Here is a 16464-nt window from a genome sequence, read left to right as displayed (position 1 = left end):
CGTAGGATTGACGTAGGAAGGTTGCTTACGTAGTACAAAGCACAAAAATAGGTACATAAATGTTCCGCCATTTTCCGATTCACAAAACATTGCGTACCGGCGAGGGAAGTGCGTACGGCACTCCCTACGCCTGTTTCCCTTTATAAATCACAATCGACTCGTAACGCCCATATTTGCCTATACATAGTCAAAGAAACGCCCATTCATTCATTCATTCTGACTGACTGCATGAAGAAGATCGCAGGAAATGACGATAGAACAGCTAAAAAAGACATCTCGCACCGTGTCAGATTTTGGTTATTTTGGGGAGGTGGAGATAAATCATATTGTTTGGTGGATGCAGTTTGAACCAGAGTAGCAGCATGGAGGTCGGATCGTCACCAAAATCAATAAATAAGTGGTCCGAAAAAAGTTAATGACAAAAAAAATACACATAACCTTCCTCAGGCAGTGTGTTTGTACCGGGGACAGGAGACCCCCCCTTGATGAGAAACTAAGAAATGATCGGGGAATCCCTCCGGAGTGGAGTCATGACGACTGGATCTGAATAATTTTTGTTGTATTTGGTGGTTTGTGTTCCAGCTGTCGATCAGCAACTATATATACATAATCCACCAGTTAAAGGAAATACAATGTGTTGTGTTATATTAGCTGTACAATTTACCACGGTGTTCTTAGTTTCCATACCTCCTGTGTTTTACGAGCGACTTATCAAGTCTTGGCAAACGGCATAAAACACGATTAAACGTGATAGTATATAAAACCATGCTCGTATCTACAACCTATAGAAATGCAAAACGGCGTCAGTTTAGACGTAATTCTGTCCTCCTGCTTACCGCATCATTTATGAGAAAACATTTCATAACATTAACACAACATATTCGAGGTGGTTTTAAATAGCATATCCGTATTTATTTATTTCTCCAAGTTATGTTTTTGTGTGCACTGAGGAGTCGCAAACAGGCGTTTGTTTAATCATTTTAAGATTGGCTTTAATCAATGTTTGAAAATGAATTCTTCATATTTGATAAATGAGGTAACATTTTATTTATGGTATTATTTCCACATATTTCTCTCCATTCTTCCTTCTGCCAACGGTGTCGCAGTTTCTCGTCTCTCCCGTTTGTGTGCTTAGTGCGTACGCATGGGTTAGAGTTTGCGTGGAGGACAGCACATTTTCCCGTCAAGTTAGTATTTTATAAATCGCAAACATTGCGTAGAAACTGGCGTACGCCATTTTTTGAGCGTATATCCCTTTATAAATGAGGCCCCAGGTCAGCACCTCCAGGTCCAGCAGCACCGTGATCCCCCGCTCTGCTGAAATACACAATTAAACATTTTCTATGATCTATTTTTTGTATTAATAAAATTAAACTGAAGACAGTTTAATGACCTAGAGATATCCTATTATTCCACTGCTTATGTACACATGTTGTAAATAATGGTTAAAACCTCAGTAAATGAAATAAACAATGTGTTTAACAATTACAATTTAATATTGTATTTTCATCTTATCACAAAGTAGAGGTAAGAATATATCCATCCTCTCTCTGCAGCTTCATGTCTTCTATTATTATAACTTTCATCATTGAGACAGAGGAAATCAATCATGTTATTTAACATCATCAGCAGTAAAACAAATATCAGCAAAAGTGTGTTTATGGAGTTGTTTATTTGTATTATATGTGCAGCAAGTATATAGAAGCAGCTGTTTGGGGAATCAGACAGACTCAAGCTATAATCGTTACATATCTATTCAAAGAAAGGACACATACAAAATCATATTCTGAAACTAAGACACAAGTCTGTAGGACGGCAGTAAGCAGAGGTCTGGGTGGAGGATGTTCCTGATCACCGTTTTGCTTTCTTCAGCACCACGGGGGGTCCAGGTGGATGGCAGCTCTGTCCTGATGATCCGCTGTGCACTTTTCAGATTAGGGGTCCTTCTCCAGCAGATCTATTTCTCCAGAATTGTACTAATTACAGAGAAAAACAAGAGAAAAATTAAAAAGTGAATTAATCATATTAAACACAGGGTTGCAGAAGTATTATTGCAAAATGTAACTAAGCATTTCAGAGTCAGACAAACAATCCCTAAAGGATCATTCAAAATGATGTACTGTTCTGGTTTTTAAAAAACTAAAGAGATGAAATGACAGTCACACGTGCATCCCTTTGACAGCACGGCACAAACTAACATCAAGCAAAAGGCTGCTGTCTATTTTTGATTGTCTTATTATTATGGGATTAGGATACATTAAATAAACTTTAACCTTATAAAAGATGATCAAATCTGGTGGAAATATTTAAAATAGGCTTTTCTTTTAGCCCTACCTCAAAGCAGCATGAGCTGAACACAAAGGTTGTAATGTTGTCCCAAAGTTTAATAAACAGTAAAACATTGCAACATGTCAGAGAAATACATAAAGCTAACAGCAGCTACACGTCAGGGTAGCCTTTTATAAATCCCACCGTACTGTAGGCTATACCGGTCTTAATGTTTTCACTTTGGTCTATTTATGTAATATAAAGTATAACTTATCTATAACAGAGCCACGATCTCTGTATGACTTTAGTAAACTTCTGAATTGAATTAAAAAATAAGTGTAAACAACAGTGCAGTACGTCCAGCTAGCTAGTTAGCGTCACATATTTATCCGTATTATTTAACGAAAATGTACGTTTTAATGCCCCTTGGGTTTGACGTGTGTGACGTTAGTTAATTTAAAGTAAGTTAAAACCCAATACTCACATTTATTAGTGATTCCTCCGCTTGCTGCTGCTTTTAAATCCACTCTGCTGGGGAGACCGGAAGCCATTTCATTTGAAAAAAACTCACTCTTCCCTGCGCGTATTGCACCCTGGGATATGGTAGGCCGCGGAGTGTACATCAGATGTATCCTTCAAATTGGGGAAAAGTAGGCTGCATTCGTGGGCCGCATTCGGAGGAGTCTTGTCTTTTTTTTAAATTGGGACAGCCTTCTTTCGGCAGAAGTGACGTATGCGGTCTACGAATGCACCCTTCGAAGGATGAAACCCCTGAATTGAGACACGGCCTTAGTTTCCCTGGTGTGTTTGATTGTGTTCACCTGTTGCCCTTGTGTTTCTGCATCCCTTACCCCAGCTGTGTCTTGTCTTGTGATTACCCCTCTTTGTATTTAGTCTTGTCTTCCCCTGTGTGCCTTGTCGGTTCATTGTTTCTCCTGTCTCCCACCATGTTGGTCACGGTCAGTTTTTGTAGTACCTATGTGTTTCATGCCATGTTTATGTTCAGCTTTTGGAATAAAGCTCGCTTTTGTTTCTAGACCTTTTTACCTTGTTTTGTAGTCTGCATTTGGGTCCTACCCTTTCCACGCATCCTAACAACACTAAATGGACTCTAAATAACCCCAATGAACAATCACAATCCACCACACCTTGAACTTTATGTATATATGTCATGATGTATGTCTTTGCCCTGTGCTGTGTGTTGTACTTTTTATTGTCTGTTGAATTGTATGGAACAAGCTGTAATGCACTGAACACAAATTCCACCAGCCTGGCTGTGTGGTCATTAAAGATTCTAATCTAATCTAATATGTTATTTTTTAACCTGTTAAGCCCGGTGCCCCCGGGGGCGGGGGCTAAAAACAACAATATTCATGAAACTGTGTCTCAGGGCTTCTTAACATTTAACAACCTATTCATGTGTAATACCCACTTAATCTGTATGTTTATGGTTTTAAGAAAGTCACCTAAAATGCCTTCTGTCTTTATTATGTAAGGTTACCCAGCGTGGGTAGTTTGGTTATTTCTTTATTCTTTTGGGGGAATGGTGTTGGGAGCATGTCTGAAAAGCATTAAATTGCATGTATACTGCACATTTAATCCTACCAAGGACACCATACTCGTTGTTGAAATTGTTTTCCAGAGGAATATCAGCTGTAATAAAACTACTTCCTGGTCAGTGAGGAAGAAATACATTTTATTGCTCCAGCTTACAATTGTTTTCTGCGCTGTAACCCAAACTTTGGAAAACTTCCTCGAAACTTTTCACCTCTTTATTCCTCTCAAGGTAATGTAATGCGACAAATAAAACTGTCAGGTATTGTTTATAATACACTTCAATATTACTTCCTAAGTAAGGCCAACAACCAAAAAGTATTTAATTAATACATAACTGCACAGTTGTTTAAATTATAATACTTCCTGCACTGCTGACTATTGTCATATGAGTATTTATATCAAAGATGCAGTGTTTGCGTCAATGATTCTCACGAACAATGCCTTTCAAATAAAATGCTTAATAAGCAGACATTATTTTTCATATGAAGTAAACTCCACAGCTGTCACTCCATCTGAGACCTTGATTTATGACTCAGAGGAAGCAGTTTTGTTTCCTCGTCTCTCAAATGGTAATTTCTCTGATCAGTTATGACTGATGGGTCATCTAATGGGCGATGTCATCTTATTTTGTATTTCAATAAATATAAAAAAAATTCCTACATGATGTACAACAAAATGAAAAGGTTATACACTGAGGGGCTATATTTACTTTGCCTTCGTTGGCCACCAAACTGTATTCATCCAGTGCAATCATCAGGTAAACATTCCAATTAAACAAAAACATTGGTTTATGCCCAAATACGTGCAAAATAATTGATTCCCATCAGATTAAGCAGTACATTGTGTAAACATGTTAACATAAACTTTATAACTGCTTAAGAGTAGCATGTTAGCCACAGCAGATCAACATAAGATGTGTTGTACCAGTGGGATATTGTTTTTCACTGCCACTACACAATAGACATACTGTAGTTGCAAAGATTGAGTTTCTGTGTATTGTATTATCCAAGCTCACAACAGTCTCAGAGAGGCAGATTGTTCAGGGCCCCACTCATATTACCCCTACTGTACCCGTCCCCCGGTGCCACGATGGAATTAAGAGAGCTCAGACCCTCACTTATGTTTGTTTATTTCTATCACTTGCTGATGTTTGTACTTTGTCTAGTGCTAAATCCTAAATGTAATAATGTAGTTAATACATTTATTCTTTGATGTTGTTTAGCCTTTCTGAGGCTATAACATGGTTAAATTTACGAATATTATTTAGGAATAAAAATCCCTCTTTGCAATGTTTACCAGCTTCCTTAGGCTTTTCAATCACAATCATTGAAGAGGAATATATACAATATTGATACAAATTGATTGCATGAAAATATGATTTCATGTTTATTGTTTAGAGTTATTCTAAGGCTTTACTCATTGGGAACTCAGTATAAGAAAGTTCACACTGTTGAGATGTCATATCTGCCTGTTTTACACACTTTGACAAACAGGGGGGTTTGTGTTCAAATGAAGCCTCATGAGATGAGCCCAATTGGCTGGAAAGCTTCATAAGGCTTCATCTCGCCATCGAGAGGTCGTTGATGGTAGGTTGACATTGTCAGATGGAGAACACCAAGCATGTGAACAGGAACTAAGGAGAAGCCGATCTTGAGGTGAGGGACAGAAGTCTGTGGGTTTACTGGGTATCGGCTGAGAAAGGGAGGGCAGAGGCAGGCAGGGTCGGCAATAAGAAATCAGTCCAGAAACAAAGTGCTCGAGAGTCTTTCTTGAGTGGCGGAGAACAATTTGGTAGTGAGTGTGTGAGCATAAGAGGCTCAAGTACTGGCTTGATTGCAGATGAGATGCAGCTGGAAGCCCAGGTGAGCTGATGAGGTGGGAGGGGCTGTCTGGTGGGGTGAGGTGGAGGCAGGGTAGTGGAAAAGTACTGGGGGCCAGCAGGTAAGGAGAGAGGCAAACTGTGACATTGTTAACTTAAAGAATGTTATATGTCTACAAAGTATTGGCTCCAATCTATACAAAGAGCATTGTGGTAAACATTGTAAAATTCACAAAGGTCAGTGCTAATAGCCACATGAAAAAAAAGAAAATTCCTCACAGAGTTGGTGGTAACAGAAGCAAAGGGATGTCTGCTTATTCTCATTTATTTTGGGACGCAGACACAGGACAGTTGTGTCATTAAAAACAAATGGATAATGTTCCCTTACATGTCATTTTTTTTTTTTAAAGGGGGAAAATCAGGGCGTGGCAGGCAATCACAAAGGCGGGAAAACACAACAACAGGAAGTAAAACTGAGGTTACCTACTGTAACCCCAGCTTCTATGAGTATTGGCGTAGCCCTCTAAGGCTATCGCTATTGGGTAATCCCCCTGCGCACCCGCGCAGCACTGAAAACACTTGTAGTCCACGCCCGCCCGCAAGGTGGGCCCCACCCTCGGGTTCCCTTCCGGTATAAATAGGAAGGGGACCCGACAACCTGCTCCCACACAAAAACCTTTTCTTCAGCTATTCGTGGAGCCAGTGGGGCCCAGAACTTAGAGGGCTACGCCAATACTCATAGAAGCTGGGGTTACAGTAGGTAACCTCAGTTCTATTTCGTATATGGCTTTGCCCTCTAAGGCTATCTCTATTGGGTTAAGGGCGAAGCAAGATGTAGTCTGCGCCCCACTGGGTCGCCCCGGTACAAGAAGCACAAACACACCTGCTCAGATAATAACCCATGCCTATTGCGCCATGCGAATGGCGCATCACAGTCCCTGGAATATATCATAACATGAATATTTACCATGAGAGGACGAAGGCTGGGAATAATACATACCCGTCCGCTGTGAGAAAGTAGAGACGAAAGTCACACTTTGCCCAGTGACAGAAAGGAGGGGAATAGCAGCTCTCTGCGTGCAGACAGGCAGAAGAGCGCACAGCTGGGTCCCCAACATCACACAGTCTGACAAGACATTCCGTACGAAATGTGTCAGGGGAAAAAAAGGGGGATGTCCCTCTCGTAAGAGGGAAACACAGGCCAGTCTCCATGTGCCGAGGCAGGAGAGAGGCGCACAGCTGGATCCCTGACGTCACTCACTCTGACAGGACACTCAGCACAGGGTGTGTTAAAGAGGAATGGGACACATCCCTCAAATAAAATTGAATAAATGAACAGGGAGAAGACCAGGATGCAGCAATGCAAATGTCTTCCACTGACATTCCTCCGTGCAAAGCCGTGGAAGAGGAAATTCCTCTGGTGGAATGCGCATTAATGTTCTCCGGAGGATCCATCCCAGAGGAGACATATGCCTGTGATACAGCCTCACACAGCCAGTGTGACAGCCGCTGTGCAGACAGAGGCTGCCCGATCGAGCGCTCTCTGTAGTGCACAAACAGGCGCTGAGAACGGCGCAAGGCAGCTGTGCGTGCTACATAGCAGGACAGCGTGCGCACAGGACAGAGGAGATGAGACGTGGCTTCTTCCTCCGACCTGTGAGGAGGGGGAAAGAAGCCATCCAGGGTGATCACCCTCGACCTAAAAGAGCTTGTGATGACTTTTGGCATAAAAGCTGGGTTAGGGCGTAAAACAGCTGAACTGCCATCTCCTTGGATCCGGAGGCATGACGGAGCCACAGAGAGAGCAGACAAATCACTCACCCTCTTTGCTGATGTTAGAGCCAAAAGTAGTACTACTTTGGCTGATAACATCTTAAGGGGAACCTGATCTAAAGGTTCAAATGGGGCTTTGCTTAGTGCGCGTAACACCAAAGCCAAATCCCACTGAGGCGCTAGTGCGCGTGACACAGGTCTGAGTCTCCGTACTCCTTGCAGAAAACGTTTCATCAGGGGGTGACTAAACACCGTCCCGACCCCGAAACCCACATGACAAGATGATATGGCAGTAGCATATACCTTGATTGTGTTGAAAGCCAAATTCCTATCCAACAACAGCTGGAGGAATGACAGCCCGTGAGGCAGGGGGCACGTAATGGGGTCCAGGCTTTTCTCTACACACCAACGCTGGAACGCTGTCCACTTGGCTGTGTAGGTCGCTCTGGTAGACGCGGCCCTGGCTCCCTGAATGGTCCGGATAACATCTTGAGAGAGGCCCAGCCCCTCTAAGTGTTCCCGTTCAGGGGCCATGCCCATAAGTGCTGGCCTATCACAGGGTGACTGTTGATCGCTCCCTCCACCTGCGAGAGAGCGTCCCTGCACCACGGAATTTCCCACGGTCTGCCTGACAGCGTACGCTGTAGGCATGGAAACCAGGAAGCGCCCGTGCGCTCCGGGGCAATTAGGATCACTGACAGTTGCTCCTCCTGCACTCGGTCCAGGAACCGAGGGATCAGCGGGACTGGTGGGAAGGCGTACAACAGTCCCCTGGGCCATGGTCGATGTGCGAACGCGTCCACCCCCAGGGGGGGGTGGTCCAGCGCTTTCAGGGAGAACCAGAGGGCGCATTGCGCGTTCCCGCGTGCGGCGAACAGATCCACCTCTGCTTTCCCGAACCGGCTCCATACCTGGGAGACCAGCTCGGGATGGAGGCTCCAGTCCCCCTCAGGGTTCCTGCAGGTTTCACCTACTCAAATTTAAGACTTTTTAAGACCACTTTGAATAGAATTTAAGACCTATTTCACGGCAAGAAAGTATGAAGGAAAATTGCTATGAAAGAAGAAATACGTCCCATAATTACTTACAAAGTAAATGTAAAGGCATAACAGAACTGTGTTAGCGTGTTAGACAAAAAGTGTATGTGTCTGTGTGTGCTTGTGTGTGTGTGCAATTAATCGTATTTTAAATCGCAATTACGATTTTGGCCTGCCACAATTACGAAATTATTTAGCTTTGCTCGGTTGTGACAGTGCACTACAACATATTTGATCTAATTAATTTTAGTCTAATTTATTTGTATTTATCATATTTATATATGTTTAGTAGCTTGTGGAAGTGCGCTCCAAAATATTTGTTGATCTTGTTTATTGGTATTTATTATTTTGATATTATTTATTTAAATGTATAATTTATTTAATTTATTTTTGTATTGGTTTTGCAGTTGAATTATACGTTCAGGGTAATCAACAGTTAAAAAGATACTGTTCAAATTATTATTGTTTAAGTTCAATAAATGGATGTTTTCAAAGTCAATGAATAATCGTATTTAATAATCTTGATATCAATTATTGACCAAAATAATCGTGATTATGATTTTTGCCATAATCGAGCAGCCCTAGTGTGTGAGAGAGAGAGAGAGAGAGAGAGAGAGAGAGAGAGAGAGAGAGAGAGGTGAAGAGATGGAGAGAGAGAGAGAGAGGAGAGAGAGAGAGAGAGAGAGAGAGAGAGAGAGAGAGAGAGAGAGAGAGAGAGAGAGAGAGAGAGAGAGAGAGAGTGATTGATTGATTGATTGATTGATTGATTGATTGATTGATTGATTGATTGATTGATTGATTGATTGATTGATTGATTGATTGAGTGATTGATTGTATTGATTGATGATTGATTGATTGATTGATTGATTGATTGATTGCATTGTATGATTGATTTGATTGATTGATTGATTGATTGATTGATTGATTGATTGATTGATTGATCTGATTGATTGATGATTGATTGATTGATTGATGATTGATTGATTGATTGATTGATTGATTGATTGATTGATTGATTGATTGATTGATTGATTGATTGATTGATTGATTGATTGATTGATTGATTGATTGATTGATTGATTGATTGATTGATTGATTGATTGATTGATTGATTGATTGATTGATTGATTGATTGATTGATTGATCGATCGATCGATCGATCGATCGATCGATCGATCGATCGATCGATCGATCGATCGATCGATCTTACACTTCCCCATTTTATTTTTAAGTAGACTGCCGCTAGCTGAAGCTTGCTAGGTTACTAGCTGGGTGTTCTCCAATAAGGGGCCGGGGGAAACAAAGTTAGTGATTACTGGTTCCATGTTGATTTATTTCAATACAAATTGTTGGGGGGAACTGAAAGGCTCTTACCGTACTGGTTACTTTGCAGCCCGGACATTTCCCCCAAAACACATTTAGACGCGATCTCAACACAGAAGTACCTTTCAAATCCGATCATTTTTAAGACCTTCTAAATCATATTTAAGACCTTTCTTATTTTTTTGGTCATATTTAAGACCTTTTTAAGGCCTTAAATTCAGATTATCAAATTTAAGACCCCGCGGGAACCCTGCGGCCTGGCGAGGACCTCCTCTGGACATGAGGTCTGCCCCTCTGTTCAGCTCGCCGGGAACATACATTGCTCTGATGGAGAGCAAGTGTGCGCGCGCCCAGATCAACAGCGGCCTGGCTGTGTTCAAAAGCTGCGCTGAGCGTACTCCGCCCTGGCGATTGATGTAAGCTGCCGCTGCTTTGTTGTCTGTGCGAATCAACACATGCTGATTCCGCAGCAACGGGGCAAAATACTGGATTACTCTCCGTACGGAGAGCAATTCCAGCACGTTTATGTGGAGGGACATGTGAGCCGGCCACTGTCCCCCCACTGCCTGTGACATACACGTTCCTCCCCACCCTGAGAGAGATGCGTCTGTGAACACCGAGATGTGTGACGTAACTCTGCCCAGGGGCACACCCGCTGACAGGGTGTGGGGACTTTTCCAATAGGTTAAGTCTGAACCCACGGAAGGAGGGATGGCCACCATGCGCCTCTTCTGTCGCACGGGGTCGATGCGTAGGCGAATAAACCACCTCTGGAGTCTCCTCATGTGAAGGAGACCCAGGGGAATCACCACGTGACCAGCTGCCATCATGCCAAGCAGCTGCATTACGGAGAGAGCTGTCACCACGCTGCGGGGTGTGACGCGTCGGAGAAGAGCTGTCAGTGCCTCCACTCTCTGCTGTGAGAGTCGCGCTCTCATGCGGGCTGAGTTCAATTCCACACCTAGGTAAATAATACTCTGGGAGGGAAGAGGGCAGCTCTTCTTCCAATTTATGATGAAACCCAGCTTTGACAGATGTGATACAAGCTGTACCGTCTGTAAAGCAACTTCCTCTCTGGATCGAGCTAGCAATAGCAAGTCGTCCAGGTAAAACAGCACTCTCATCCCTCCTCTGTGAAGCGGCTGCAGCGCCGTCTCTACACATTTCGAAAAAGTGCGAGGAGCCAGGGAATAACCGAACGGCAGACGGTTGTACTGGTACGGTATTCCCTGGAATGAAAAACGCAGGTATTTCCTGTGTTTTGGGATGATGGCTACGTGGAAGTAAGCATCCTTCAGGTCTATCGATGTGAACCAGTCCCCCTGGTGAACACACTCCAGCACCTGTCTGATCGTCAGCATGTGAAAAGGCCTTTTCATTATGACCTTGTTGAAAACTGACAGATCGAGGATGGGTCTCATCCCCCCTGTCTTTTTCGGGACAAGAAAATAACGGGAGTAATACCCCTGATTTTCTTCCCCTTGAGGAACCCTGGAAATAGCCTCTTTCAACAGGAGTTCCCGCAGCTCTGCTTGGAGCGCAAGACACTGTTCTTGGGATGACAGGAGTGTTTCCTGTATCCCATTGAACTGTGGGGGGGGGGAGGCGAACTGCAGGGTGTACCCTCTGCTGATCAGCCTGCTCATCCATCTGTCCATCAGACACACGCGCTGCCACTCTGAGAAATTCTCTGAGAGCGGGCGCACATGGTCGAGATGTGTTGTGGTCGTCTTGGCAACGAGCCACGTCAGAGCCCTTGCCGCCGCTGCCTGTGAGGCAACCCAAGGTGGGCCTGACGCGAAAGGGCTGTGAGGGAGCCTTCACACGTTGCGTTTCACTCTGGCTCTCATCATGAGGCGTGTACACGCTCAGGGGATGAATGGAGACAGTGTTAACCACATGAGGCGTTATAACGGCGCTCATGGGTTTATTATGACCGTGTGTAGGAGACGTATCTCGGACAGAGGAATGCCGCGAACTCTGCGGTTTATTAACCGATAGGTTAAAACCAGCAGGTTTCTGCAGCGAGCCCTGCTGCCTACTAATCAACAGATTGGTGGCAGCTGGCTTAGTTGGCGAACTCTGCAGTTTATTAATCGATAGATTAAAACGTGCAGGTTTTCGCAACGAACCCTGCTGGCTACTAACCGATAGGTTATAGGCAGCTGGTTTACACAGAGTGGAGGATATGTGAGAAACACTTGATGATACTGATGACTCAGACAAAAAGTTGAAAAATGAACCCATTTTATTAGTCTCACTGTCCCCCCCAACACGTCAAAGGCGGCTCTGTTTTTTTGGAGGCTCACGTGGAGCGGAAACAGAGCGGGAGTGCCCCCCTCCCCGTTGGCTCACCACCGAGAGACCCCTCCGTCTCTGGGGTGGCGGGGGAGCGGAGACGCGGGGCGGAGCCCCTGCCGCCGCCGACGGGCGCTGACGCCGCGGTTGCGGTTGGTATCTCTCCGCCTGCCGCCGTGGCCGCCCCTCCCGGGTTGGGCGCTGCGGCTGCTGCGGCTGCTGCGGGTGTTGGTGCCGCCCAGCAGGCTGGAGCCAGCTGACGTGCTGGCGGATGTCGTCTGCCTGTTCCGCAGCCGCCTTCATGGATTCCACCATGGCGTGGAACTGGGGTCCGAACAGCCCGTCCGGGCTGATTGGAGCATCCAGCAGCACTTTTCTGGCCGTTTCCGTAACGGACGCCTGCTGCAGCCAGAGGTGGCGCTGGATTTGCGTCACCCACGCGGCGATTCTGGCCTGGGAGACAGCAACAGACGCACACAGTGTGAACGCCGTGCTGGCAGCCTTGGCGATCTCTTCCGCTTCGTCAGCGGCCAAGGTGGTGGACCGCTCCACCAGCGTCACCACCGAATTGGACAGCAGCGCGATGTTGTTTGCCGCCGCCGACGCCTGAAAGGCACACTGGTGCACCCGGTCGGCCTGGCGGGCAACATACTGGTCCCTGGGGGAGGCCAACGTAGGGCGCCGTCCGGCGATCATGTTGGCCTGCCTTACCCCAAAAAACGCCGTCAGGCCCGGCTCCAGCGAAGGAGTGGCTGGGAATCCCTCGTCTGTAAAACCCTCCACCTTGGTGAGGGGAACAAACGTGGACACCGGGGCCTTGAGAGTCCTCGGGTTCGCCGCCGCCCCCTCCTGGTACCTCCTGATGGCGGGAAAGCGTGGCCAGATCGGGTCACTCCTGACCGTCTGCACCCGCGAAAAAACTCCGGCCATGTCGTCCGGAGCACTCCTCTCCTGAGCTGGGGGAACGGGGAGACCTCTGCAGGCGGCCGCCTTGCAGATGATCCCCGGCAGTTCCAGCAGGATGCCACCTATCGCCGGCAGCGCCGTGGTGGCGGGGAAGGGGACCGCGTGCTCGGCCAAGTCGACACCCTGCTCCGACTCTGTCTCCCCCGTCCGGGGGAGAGGAGGGAGGGGAGAACCATACGGTGAACCGTGGAGGGAGATGGGGTAGGAGTCGTCCGACTCCTGCCCGGCACTCGGCTCCAGGGGCACGTTTCGGCTCCAGGAGGACGAATCGTCCTCCTCGGTCGCAGCAGCGAGAGCGTCCGCTCTACGCTTCCTGTCGGCCGAGGGGAGATAGGCACAGTGCTGGCATGCGATCTGCTGGCTGAGAGCCGCGTACGCGTGCTCTGGCCCCAGACAGAATTCGCATTCAGTGTGCCGATCATAACTAAAGATATATCCGTTTCCACATGAGGGACAATCCCTTACACAATCGTTGCTCATGGTTTCTCGGATATACGTCTCAGTGCTTCAGTAACTCGGGGTGCTGAAGAAAAAGAGGGAGCAGGTTGTCGGGTCCCCTTCCTATTTATACCGGAAGGGAACCCGAGGGTGGGGCCCACCTTGCGGGCGGGCGTGGACTACAAGTGTTTTCAGTGCTGCGCGGGTGCGCAGGGGGATTACCCAATAGCGATAGCCTTAGAGGGCGAAGCCATATACGAAATAGAACTGAACCAGGCGGGGCAAACAATCACAAAGGCGGGAAAACAAACGAGTAGAAAAAACAGACATGACAAAGGGAGAGAAAACTTCAAAATAAAACAGGGAACACTAAAACCAAGATCATGATGCTATGAGAATGTGGGGTATACCATTTGTGTTTATGAGTTTTCCCTTTTTATTTTGCTGTTATTTTGTGAATGCAGCTTAAGTGAAAGATACAAATGTTTTTAAATGTAGGACTTTTGATGCTCTCATCTCTCAAAGGTAGGTTTCAAATCGGTGTAATGATACGATAATTCTCTTAAATAAATACAGTATTTAATTTAAGACTTTTTGCCTTGCTAACTGCTTAACATAAATTGCAATTGTGACTATTTCATAATTAATTAGGGGATAACATAAATGAACGCAAAACCATTAACTGAAATTAGGAAATGAATAAAGTAATGTTAAATAAAGCAGAATGCAAATGGGAAGATTAAAGTGAATAATATGAAGTGCAAAGCAAAATAAGACAGAATGGGCAAATTAACTATGCATACACAGCTTTTTCAATAAACAGTAAATCAATTATAACAGGCTAAATAGAGCAGAAAGGGGTAGAATGGATTAGTTAGTTTTTTTTGCCAGCAGTAGTTTTTTCCTAATGAATTGTCCGTAATGTCCTTTAATTGAATGCATGTTAATTTCTCAAGACAAACACACACTTACAGGCAGTTAGTTAACAAACCCAGCTATTAGAATGATGGACAACTGCAAACATGCAAGTACAAACAAAGCTGTTTTTTGCGTGTGAAGCATAATCAACATTGAAAAAACTGAGATTTCAATAATGCATGTATTGGTCTGTATCACACTCATTTGTGTATTTGGAACTATTAATGGTCGAAATATCGTTTTTTCTGTCTTTGTTTCCTAAGTTTTTATTTATGTGTTAGGCCTTCACCTTTACATTTACTATTCCTCTATGTATCTTTTTAAGAGGCTTACGTCTTGTCATTTTGAGCCTGTCATGTTATCCTCAGTTAGAGGACGGATGGTGAAAGGCAATAACAGATTATAAGAAATAATCTTATAAACAACCTTAAATCCAATCCATCTTCAACCACTTATCCGAGAGTTAGGCCATGGTGGAAGCAGTTCCAGCCCCAAGACCTGCCTGGCCACAAAACACAGCTCTAACTGGGGGATTCCAAGGCGCTCCCAGGCCAGTTTGGAGATATAATGCTACGTTCCATTAGCAAGTCGGAAAAAGATGGACGCCCGCAGGCAAGTTGTTCGCTTTGTTTACCTCGGGTTAGCCATTGTAAGCAATACCCATTGATAACTGTGCTTTGGTTTTGTATTTTGTGAATACAAACATTTCAGCAAAAATATCTACAGATAGAAGATGAGCAGTACCCTATATGTACGGTTGATTTAATGACAAAAAAGCTTTGCCTTCTTGCTCAGCTCTCTCTTCGTCACATCTTAAGACTGCAATACCGCTCCCGCTGCTCCGATTCTCCAGCCCATCTCACTCTCCTTTGTCCCCTCACTCACGAACAAGACCCCAAGATACTTAAAGAGCAACTTGCAGGTTAGAGACCCCAGTGAATAAATGTGTAGGAAAATAATGTATACACTAGATTTTCAAAACAATATACATAAATATACACTACACTGGGGTGCCCAATACGTCGATCGCAAAGGTAGTGTGGGTAGATCGCATGGCATTCAAAAAAAAATAAAAATGTTTTTATTTTAATTGTTTTTTAAAGTTAGCCTATCATCCATCCTTACTATGGCATTTGCCACTTGATTTACGTACAGGTAAGCCAATCTGAGTTGTATTGTGCCATACGGGTTCATGCAGTTATGAGGGGGCCTCACCTCCTCATCTGAGGCGCAAATGCGGCGCACTATTATGCGCTTATGCGGCGCAATTAGTGTAAGCGTGCCACAGTTTATCCGCCGTTTAGTCCACTAGCACCGCTCGCGACACAGATGGTGCAGGGGCGGCCCTGTAGGTAGATCATTTGGGCTTGGTCATTTTAAAAGTAGCTCCCAAGCTGAAAAAGTGTGGGCACCCCTGCACTACAGTGACATCTGGCGTCGTTTTTGTAAGACATTTTTACTTCCGCATAAAAAAAGCCTCCCCATGTGACCTCCCGCGTGTGGCGTCACATGGGGGAGAGCGGCCGGTCTTACGTATGAATAAACATGGATCACAATGCTAGTTTTGACACAGAAGAGGTTGAAAAGGTATATTCTAATGCATATGACGGACCACGACCTTATAATTATGAGCCTGCTAGGCGGCTAAGAGACCAGGAGCAGACAAGGATTAGAAGACATAACGGCCATCGGAGAGAAATCAGACTTTAGTTACACCTGAGTAAAATTCAGTGAAGGTGATTGTCAAGTGCCAACAATCAGGAGAGATATTAGGTAGTGGGTGCTTGAGAAGACTAAATATTTATCTGCAGATCCCTATAAAGCATATTCATTACTCGTTATTCTCTACTAATAGTTAATTAAAAACTGTATATAATGGCTATTTTGCACATCCCTTTCAAGATTTCAAGATTTTCTAAGGTTTATTGACATATCATATACACAACTACGGTGTAGTTATGCAATGAATGAAAAACTTGGGTCACAGGTTCCTCAACAGTGCATTACAAGACATCTATCGATATCTGTGTACCTCCACCATTAAACATATTCTGCACATTTCTTATA

Source organism: Trematomus bernacchii, unplaced genomic scaffold (genome assembly GCF_902827165.1).
Source record: "Trematomus bernacchii unplaced genomic scaffold, fTreBer1.1, whole genome shotgun sequence".
NCBI classification, from domain to species: domain Eukaryota; kingdom Metazoa; phylum Chordata; class Actinopteri; order Perciformes; family Nototheniidae; genus Trematomus; species Trematomus bernacchii.
This window is presented reverse-complemented; position numbering follows the sequence as displayed.